Source organism: Acinonyx jubatus, chromosome B1 (genome assembly GCF_027475565.1).
Source record: "Acinonyx jubatus isolate Ajub_Pintada_27869175 chromosome B1, VMU_Ajub_asm_v1.0, whole genome shotgun sequence".
In the NCBI taxonomy this organism is placed as follows: domain Eukaryota; kingdom Metazoa; phylum Chordata; class Mammalia; order Carnivora; family Felidae; genus Acinonyx; species Acinonyx jubatus.
The window spans coordinates 119,597,121-119,607,549 of NC_069382.1; positions in this window are offsets into that span (position 1 = coordinate 119,597,121).

The following is a 10,429-nucleotide window of genomic DNA, read 5'->3' on the forward strand; positions in this document are numbered from 1 at the left end:
TGATGATCTTTTCCTTCTAGTATTTATTCACACTCTTGTGTCATCCCCTCCTACACTGTGATCAATAGAAGTGATAGTATGTACTTCCAAAACTATATCATATAAGGATTCCTGGCTTCTGTCTTGTTCTCTTTCTTGGATCACTTGTTCTGGGGGAACCAGATGCCATGTTATGAAGACACTCCAGCAGCCCTATGGAAAGACCCACACAGTTAGGAATTAAGGCCTCCTAACAACTGCCAGTAAGGAACTAAATTCTTTTGCCAATGTGTGGGTAAGCCATCTTGGAAATGGATTCTTCAGCCCCAGCTAAGTCTTTCCATATCTCCAGCCCCCTCCAACATCTTTACTGCAACTTCATGAGAGATCTTGAGCCAGAACCCTTCAGCTAAGGAGCTTCCAAATTCCTGACCCACAGAGATTGTGTGAGATCATAAACATGTGTTGTTTTAAGCTGCTAAGTTTTGGCATAATATGTTACTCAACAATTAATAATAAACACAAAGTCACATGGAACTTTTTGTAGGTGCTATCCACCACTCGAGCCCTAGCGTGCTAATAAAATCATCAACTTAGTTTGTCTCATCTCTTTATGTTCAATTTAATTTCCATTTAAAAATGTTTTCAGCGTTCTGGCATTTTATCCCTTAACTTTGATATTTACAAGATTTTAGAAATAGAGCTTAGTGATTCAGCAGTTGGGCTTTCGAGTTAACAGACTTTAGTTAAATCACTGTCCTGACACTGCTCACTAGCAGTATGACCTTAGAAAAGATATGCCTCAGGTTCCTTCTCAGCATCATGATTATAGTAGGAATTTAACCCAAAAAGATTGCTATAGGGATTATTTATATATGTAAAACTGAACACATTGCTGGCTCTTAAAATCTACTCATTAAATGGTACCAATAATGATGATGGTAATAATGATGGTGTGATGCTGAAGATGATGGCAAAGGTAAAAATCTTGGCGTTTTGGGTGCCTGGGTGGCTCAGTCAGTTAAGCAGCCAACTCGGTTTCGGCTCAGGTCGTGATCTCACGGTTCGTGAGTTTGAGTCCCTACTTGGGATTCTCTCTGTTCTTCCCCTGCTTTTGTTCTCTCTCAAAATAAATATATAAACTTAAAAAAAAATCTCCGTATTTTCAACTTGCAGGTGAATTCCTTATGAGGTGAAAGATAGACGTTTTGCATTTCTATATTATAATGGTCTCAGCTCTTACCCTGTGTTTCTTCTTGTGTATGTGTAATTCCATCTATAGTAATCACAATTTAATTTTGCAACATATCTATTTCTGTGTCTTCTTTGCTCCTTTTTCTATAGCCCACAATAAAGCAGGCATTTTGCAGGTGTTCTCATGATAGAAACATACTACTGAGTTAATTAAGGTACAATTTTAGCAATAAATCTAATTTGGCTTTGATTATTCTTTTTGCAGATAAGTGACCTATTATTAATAGATATTGAAAATGCATAAATTGTTCAACTATTCAACTTTTTATGGAGATGTAGAACTATAGCTTTGGTCACATATCTGAAAACTTTGTGGGCTTAGTTAAATCTCCCCAGTAGGGTTAATTTACAAAGCTACATAGAGTTTGCATTCTTTAAAGGAAAAGAATGCTCTCCCTCTCCCTCTCCTCTCTCTCTCTCTCCCTCTCTCTTGAAAGGTGATTTTGGTTTTCCTTTCTCTGTGGAAATTGACGAATGAGAGGAGAAGACCTATTGTAAGATAGACCTACTGATAGTGACATGTGTCTGTTGTCTTGGTGTATCTCCTGTTCTCCATTTTATTGGCCTTACAGTCAACAGGTTGAACCAAATGACCTACATATTTATTCTCCCTGCAGATTTCTACTCATCCTCCAACAGGGAAGTCACAAGCCCACTCCTTTCCCCCTGAAGCTATCAAAGATGAAAGGCTTGGCCGAATCTTTGTTTCTAAAAGAATATCTAGTATTAAAGGTGATCTCTGCTTGCCTTTTATATATATCTTTGAAGTATCTTGGGTTAGTAAGTTATGAAAACTTCATGAGATGGTTCCAAAAAGATCTGAACTCATTCCCAGGATGCCTGTGGTCATGAGCCAACAATAGAAGCAACAACAACACCAGTGGAGGACTCTCCGTAGGCTAGACAACGTTTTAAGCACTTCACAGGTTATACCTCCCTTAGCCCTTAACCCTTACCCTGACCCTATTAGCTATTGTTACCACAGTTCCAGAGTTTCCTGCTGTGTCATACATTCTCTACTCACCAGACACAGGAGAGAACATTCATAGTCTCTCCACGGAGTCCTCAGTATGGTCTTCTTTGTTCCACCAGCTGTCCAAGCTGAACTTTGCAACTCTGCAAAGTGAGAACTGAGTAAGACACACCCATCCATAGCAAAAGCGTGACTGTGTGGTCTAGAAGTCCATTCTGAGAGGCATAACACTTTGCTTACAAGTTATGAACTCCAGTACTCCCTACCCTTCACTGCCTCCACACATACAAATACATACATACACGAAGCATTCACTGCTTCAAATAGTTTACATTCAGCTGCTTCAAATAGTTTACATTTGCTTGCATGCTACAATATCAGAAAGGGAGCATATTTTAAATTTCATGGCTTTTAAAAATTTGAGAACTACACCAAAAGCCAACCAGGTGGGTGAGACATTTCATAGAAGAAAGGCAACAAATAATAGGAATTTCAAAAGACCAGGGCTCTGGCTGGGAAAGAAAAAACTGCCAGTCTTTTAGATAATCAGATAAGTCGGTGGTGCCCAGATAGAGGTTTCCTGTGATTTGATTTTTCTAATTAAGGTTGTTGGTATCCATTAAGCTTTTTCCATGGAAACAGTATCCAAGATACACAACTGGTTCCAAATGGACTTGTTTTGAGCACAACAGGAAGGAAGGCTTCAGGTTAGAACTCAGAGACCAAAAAGTATCTCTAATGTCTGAAGTTGAGTGCAATCTTGAATTCAAGTGCATTTGATTTATATAAATTCAACCGCTCTGTGGGGGTGGGAAGCTAGGAAATAACATGTTATCAAATGTTATTTTATATTTATTATATATAGAATAAACATGTGCACTTATATATTACATATTGTACATAATTATGCAGATTCACATATTATATTTTATAGGTTGTATACTCAAAACCTTGAAATCAAACTTTATGAACAACTTAAGGGATTTCCAAGGGTAGTTTTGACCCTATTTTCTTTTACCTTGAGCACAGTCTTAGAAGCCCAAGCAGCCTGTGACTCCTCTGTGAATTAAATGACCCTTCAGACAGAAAGAAAGTCCATGGGATGGATGTCCCAAGAACTAATCCAAATCTGATTGTTGCTAAGGTGGGGTTTCTATCTGTCAGATCCTGGAATTCACTAGGAATAGAGAAGGAAATGAGGTTAGAGTGATTCAGGAGCATTTTTGATCAGTCTATTAGATTTTATCCAGAACATATTCTAAAGTCAGTGAGAGAATGTTTTGTGAACTATTGCATTAGGAGTGTGTTGTGTTGAGTGAGAAATGGTTTTCTTGTCCATGTTTGCTTCCCTCGCTCTTGAAGGCAGAGAGGATAGTTCAGCCGAGTTAGCCAAAAAAAATCCTGTGCACCTATTTCTATTCTTAGATGCTGTGTGTGTGATAATGATACAGAAACCCATTCCAGTCTTATGGAAGGGGGTATATGTTTACAGGGACTAAAATAGTAGCACATTAAAATCAGGCAGGTGCTTGATTGGGGAATGCAAAACCGTCTTCTCAAAGAGGCTCTGGAAGTTTTTATTTAAATGTTTTCAGCAAAATAAACTGTTACTAGGAAAACATGTTGTTATAAATATAAGGGTCCCCAGGCTTGAAATGTATCTGGCTGATTTCTCTTTCCTTGTAACTCTGCTAAGCCTACATGCTCAACGGTGAAAGTCGGATCTCCTCATACACTTGATCACCCCTGACTGCTGGCAGAAAATGATCGGCTTTCTGAGCTTAAAGCAAAGTCTTTTTCTTGACTGATGACCCCTGACCTTTTAAAGAGTATGTATTCAGAGATCTCTTTTGACCCAGGAATCTCTTGCATGATATAACGGGCTATCTTACATTCTGAGTGTGAGGGAAAAAAACACATGAAAGTGGACATAAATAGTAAAAGAAGCAGCAATGTATTAGTCCAGAGAGGAATTACTGTGGGGAACGAGACTGAGTCACTTTGTGACGGTGGTGATGGCTGAAGGACTGTAGATGGGGTGGGGGTGGGGGCTGGACCGGGGTTCAGGGGGACATTTTGTATATAAGTACATATTTATTTCCAGGAGAATTGTCAAATTAAAATTGCCAGAGTCTCAAAGGGTTTTGTGAATTAGGAAAGATTGGAAGCATTGCCATAGGAGATCAATTCAATCTCAGTCTTAAAAGATTCCTTAAGTTATAGAAGGTACAAAAGAGGAAGGCTCTCTGAAGAAGTGGGAGAATGCAGGACATAAGCAAAGAAACACTGAGAAAAGTGAAAGTCACACTTCATACTGGAAATGGTTTCAGACTTGTCTGTTCGGGACACGGGATTCATATAGGACAGTGAAGAAACTGAAGCTGGAAAATAGGTTGGAACTGAAATGGGGACAACCTTAAATTAAAACTAAGGAGACTGGACTCCCTCCTACAGACCACGGAGAATCACTGGCTCCAACTCAACTGAAAAACTATTGAGCACCTGATATGTGTAAAGCAATGTGTGGTGTCCTGGTTTTGGGGGTGAGGACAGGACAGGCACATGTAAGGGAGAAGGGTTAAAATTTGCTCACAGCATGACAGTAGTTAGCAATAATTAACCTTTATTCCCATGCTTACTATGGGCCAGTCCCTATACTAAAGGCTTTAAACAGATTATCTGATTTAATCCTCAAACCCCGATTGTGGTATATACCCTTTTGGGGGTATAAGGAAGTTACGTTACTAGTGCTTAGTTTACAGCCGGGAAAGGTGGAGTCATTATTCAAACTCAGGCGGTGTAACTCCATTGTCCAAGCTCTGGAACACTCTGTTGACTGTTCTGGAACAGCCAGAGATGACCCTGACCCCATGCCTCTCATCAATACCAGGATATTGACCCTTCTAGAGACACCTAGAGTTTACCAAGTGCTATGTGAAGTGACAAAATGAATATAGCATATTTCTATAAACAGTCAACTTTATTTCAAGACTTGAAAAAAATATACATGAAAACAAATGGGAATATTGTGGGAATAATATGGGAATATTATGCATGTAAAACTCACATTAGTTTTTTTAATGAACATATTACATAACCCGTGTACAGAAAAGCGAACACTCATAAGCATACAGCTTGCTGTATTTTCACACAGTGGATGCATCTATGTGACCAGCACCCCCAGGAAGAAATGGAGCCTTTCCAGAGCCCCCATCTGCACCTGCCCTGGCACCATCATCTGGGGTAGCCATCATTTAATATGTTCCCTTTGCAGGTGGATTCTTTTCCTAGCATTGTGTTTGTAAGATTCATCTATATTGTTGCATGTGGCAGTTGTTTATTTATGTGGTATTCGTTCTTAAAGTAAAACTTGATGCCACAATGAAGTTATTTGCATTTTTAGGGAGTATTCTCCAATTTTTTGAGAATGAAGTTGAGTCTCTTCTGTTTGGTCACTCGGATGACCAAGTTTGAGCAATACAGGAGAAAGCACTACATTTGGCACCAGGAGAAAGGAGTCTAGTCTTCCTCCACCACCCACCACTGTGTGACCTTGGACAAGTCACTTAAATCTCTGAACTTCATTCCCTACATTAATAAAGTAAGGAAGGGAGGGTCAAATGTCTCTTGGTCTACCCCCGTATGAGTCGTCTTTGCTTCACTTTTTTTTTTTTATTTTAATGTTTATTTATTTTTGAGAACGAGTGAGAGAGACAGAGCGTGAGCGGGGGAGGGGCAGAGAGAGCTGGAAACACAGAATCCGAAGCAGGCTCCAGAGTCCGAGCTGTCAGCACAGAGCCCGATGTGGGGCTTGAATCCACAAACCATGAGATCATGACCTGAGCCGAAGTCGGATGCTTAACCAACTGAGCCACCCAGGCACCCTGTATTTGCTTCACTTCTAAGTTGAATGGGCTTAACTTAAGAAAAGTTTATGGATGAAATAAAATTTCTCTAAAATAAAATTATTTTTTTCTATTACAAAAGAAAAGCATATTTGTTGTAATAGTTCAAACAACAGCTAGCTGTCTGAAGGAAAATCTGACAATAATTGTTCAATCTTACCTTTCCAACACACAAAAACAATGTAGTTTGGTATCTATACATCTATACATTTTCCGTTGATACAACTCTGTTCCCTTAATGAGTTTGTTGATTGCTGTTTTTGAGTGGAATCATACTAATACATTTTATGCTGCAATTTTCTTTTCGTGGAAATTCTTTCAAGATTGAAACATACGTTTCTGATCATTTAATGTCTGCAGAACTAATGTGTACGCAATGTGCCATTGCGTGCATTAAGGAATCTACTCCTGAAATCATTGTTGCACTATATGCTAACTAATTAACTAATTTGGATGTAAATTAAAAAAAATAAAAGAAAAAGAAGAGAAAAGAAAAGAAAGAAAAAAAAAAGAAAAAAAATTGGCTCAACACTAACCTAGTCTGGAGAAACTTCCTGTAACTTGTAAAGCCTGATGAGGCACCTTCCCTGACCTGCTGTCCTCGACTCTTAGACCGTCAGGACCCTGCCTCCTGCAGGCTGGAATAACCAGTAGCTGACTCTGGGGAGATGGACAGAGTTAGGCCATTTGAAGTGGTCAATATTACACAGAGGAAGATTTATTTATCCTGTCAGTGTTTCACTTTGATGCTGGTCTGGAAAGGATAATTTTCCCTTATCCAGTAATATCTGAAACACCAAAACCTCCACTCCTCCCTCAAAAGAGAGCCAGATGGAAGCCATTGTCAGGGGCCAAGGGGAAGAAGGGAAATGGGGGTGGGGAGAGGGAGGGCAATATGTCTAGGAGACCATTGAGAGAGGAGAGGGGGAGGGCGGAAGACCAGAGAGGAGCAACTCCTTGACACCCATCCTGACTGGAGGGAGAAAGTAAGGAACCTTTTTGCCCCGCCTCCTCCCTCTGTGGGCTGGCTTGAGTGTCAAAGTTTTATTTCTGGTGGTGAACTGTGTCTTCCTGTCCTTCCAAGTTCTAAGGGCATAGCTAAGGGGTTGCATCTACAATGTGCATGGCACGATTCTACAATAACGTGCTCTTCTTTGCACAAGAAGATAGTGCTACTTATTCATCCTCAGGGTACATGCTGTTTTTTATTCACAGGGATAGTTTTACACTAATCCTGCCACTCTGTTTCCTTGGACTCGGTGGTGACCAGCTGGTTCCATGTGCAGGCAGCTGTTTGAGGCTGTGGAACAGCTAATTGGCCAGCAGTGGGAATGAACCTGTGACCTCCACCTCACAGACTGAGTGCTCAGTCCTCAACTGCGGGTGGTGGGCTCGAGTCACTCAAGAGCTGGGCAGTCAGTGCTCTGGCACTATTATTAGTCGCGAAAAGTCATGTAGCAACATGTCTTCACTAACCTTAATTTTTTAATCCACAAAATGGGAATGATCATTGCTCTCTCATGGTGTTTTTAAGAGGATTAAACAAGCCAAAGCACATGTTTACCTCAGTAACTAAATAAATGCCTTTTGGCACCCTCAAAAAAAAATAATAATAATGTGGTGCCTTTTCTTCGGATGTAATTCTTAGGCGTGCCCGCCTGGGCCAGGAAGCCAAACAGCTGGCCACACTCTGGCATTAGGCAGTGGTCGTCAGAAAAGCCTCCTTCACATCATTGTGTGTGAATACAGAATTTAAAGTAATCAGAAAATATCTGTCTCCTATTGCACCCCAGAGAATCCTGAGAATGTCTGCACTTGGTAAATCTTCTGTCTGACTTCTAGTTTGAGTCCAAGTTTAAACCTATCTCTTTATTTCTGGTCTAGTAGCCTATGTCTGCTAACGTGCTAAAGCGTTCTTCCCTTTGAATGATGTATTTGCCTATTATGCCATTGTTGGACACCTGAAATATAACCATATTCTTTTACCAACTGGTGGATAGCCTGGCCTTCATTCTCAATTTCTTTAATCATGTTAAAGTTTTTCTTACTATGATACGTTTCACAAGACTTTCAGAGAATGCTAAGAACTTTCTCTGCAGAGATAAAAATAAGGACACTGAGTCATTTCCTTTGTTGCTCTTTGAAATCCCATATAAAGTTATCTACCAAGTATACCTTGCTTGGTCTAGTAAGTATGCTTGCTTAACATGAGTTAATGCTGGTGACATTAGTCATTGTTAATTGCTCAAGAGTTGAGATCAGGTAGGCAATCACTGAGTTCATCTGTAAAAAAAAAAAAAATGACTCCAGTCATATTACGGAATAAAAGGCTCTATGGCTACCAAATGAGTATTTCATAGTAGCATACACTGACAGAAAACTCTGAAAATGCAGAGGCCAGGCAGTTTGGGGTTCTTAATTGTGTTGACTTTCTGCTACAATTGGTCATTGTTTTTCCATTTATGAGTTTCTTTCTTCTTTTTCTTCTTTTTTTCCTTCCAATCTTTTAATAGAGTCTGTCCTATTCTGAATTCTCTGCCTATCTGATTTTTAAATAGAATTTGTGGTTTGAATTAAACCTTAGTTTTTGGAAGTTGACTTTATTTGAAAGAGATTTTCTTACAAGTTTTTCCTACACTGGCATTCATTTAGTTAGAAAAGAGAAAAAGACCTGCACAGAGAAATTGCAGGTAAGTACCTCTTTTAGGATAACCCTCTTTTTGTCTCTTGGGGAGCTCTGGCTAGGGCTGTGCTTTCTGGAGGGAGCAAGACTCTAGAAGCAGGTTTTCATAACTTCAGCCATTAAGCAATTATTCCTTAACCTACAGGGCATCTGACCTTCCAATTTTGTACTTTGTCAACTGCAGGGAGAAACCGCTGAAATATGTCGAGTTATCATGACAGACAGGGCCATGTGGAAAGTGCTGGAAAATTCCTCCTTAGACTATAATTGCCTTGATGGGCAGAAATTCTGCCTTCTATTCAACTATGGAGTGTGTATGGCCCATAGTGCTTGAGGCAGTGTTCAGGATTTATTGTCCAAGGCTTCAGAGCAAGATTAAAATGGGGCATTGAAATTACTCTACTTGCCTGAGCAACCAATTCTATTTTATTTCATTTTATTTACAGGGTCATGTTCCTTAATCCCTGAGTATATAATGTATACACAGGTTGATAATATTTTTATCAGAAATATTTTTATCAGAAAGGGGTGTGTTTTGTTTGTGGTCATGCAGATGAGATTGCCTAATGGATGCATTGCTTCCTTCTAATTGAGCATTTGGCACCGCGGAGAGCGTTCGAGCAGAGAAGCCAGCAAGCCTCTGCAGCATAATGCTCCAGGTTCAAGCTCTGGAGCCAGACTGCTTGGGTTTGAGTCCTGCTCCATAATTTCTTAACATCTCTAGGCCTCAGCTTTCTTATGCATTCAAATTGTACCTAACTCATCAGGTTGCTAATACATACACATGTAAAGGTGCATCACACACAGTAAGGCTATATAACTCTTAGTTGTGATTATTATTTAACCTTTTCATTGTCATTAAAAACCTGGGAATTTGTGCCATTGAGTCTGGTTCTCCATAACCAAAAAGTTGGCTGAAAATTTAACAAATTCTCCCTTTTCTTCTTGTTCTTCCATTCCCTTCCTCTCCCTCTGTTTCTTCCTGTTGCCTTTTCTCTTTTACTCTCCGCCTAGTGCTCTGGCTTTATATCCACACCATGATACTTGATATTTCCAGTATTTCCTTATGTCATGTTTTTAATGGCAATGACGTGGGCAGAAGCAAGTTGTCAGGGGGAGAACATCAATGCTGTACTCTCCACGTCTCGGGTATGGGAAGGTAAATGCTTCACTTATTAGGGGCTCCCACTCCATACCTACCCCCACGCCTATCCAGAAGAAGGAACATTTTTCTGTGCGGGGGTGGCTTTCACATTGGAAGGGGATGGGTGATGATGTTATTTTTGTTCCCCACAAATGTGGATGTTTAAAATAGTGCTTTATTCAATCAGCATAAGTGACACATAGACTATGTATAGTGGTGAAATTGGGCCTGGCAGGTGATGAGGGCCAGATCTCATGAAAACCAAGGGTCGTGGTTCTCCACTGATAGCACCCAAGGATCTGCTCTGAGAGTGGCCAGCACAGAACCCCTATCGTGGGGCGCCTGGCAAATTCACTTGCACAACTACTGAATTATCTGAAATGGATGTACCTCAGAGCCAGTGAACTGGGACTTTGGCTCCATTTCCATGGGGCATGCCAGCGGGTCACATTTCCTCTCTGAACCTCCCTCCAAGCCGCACTGTACTCATG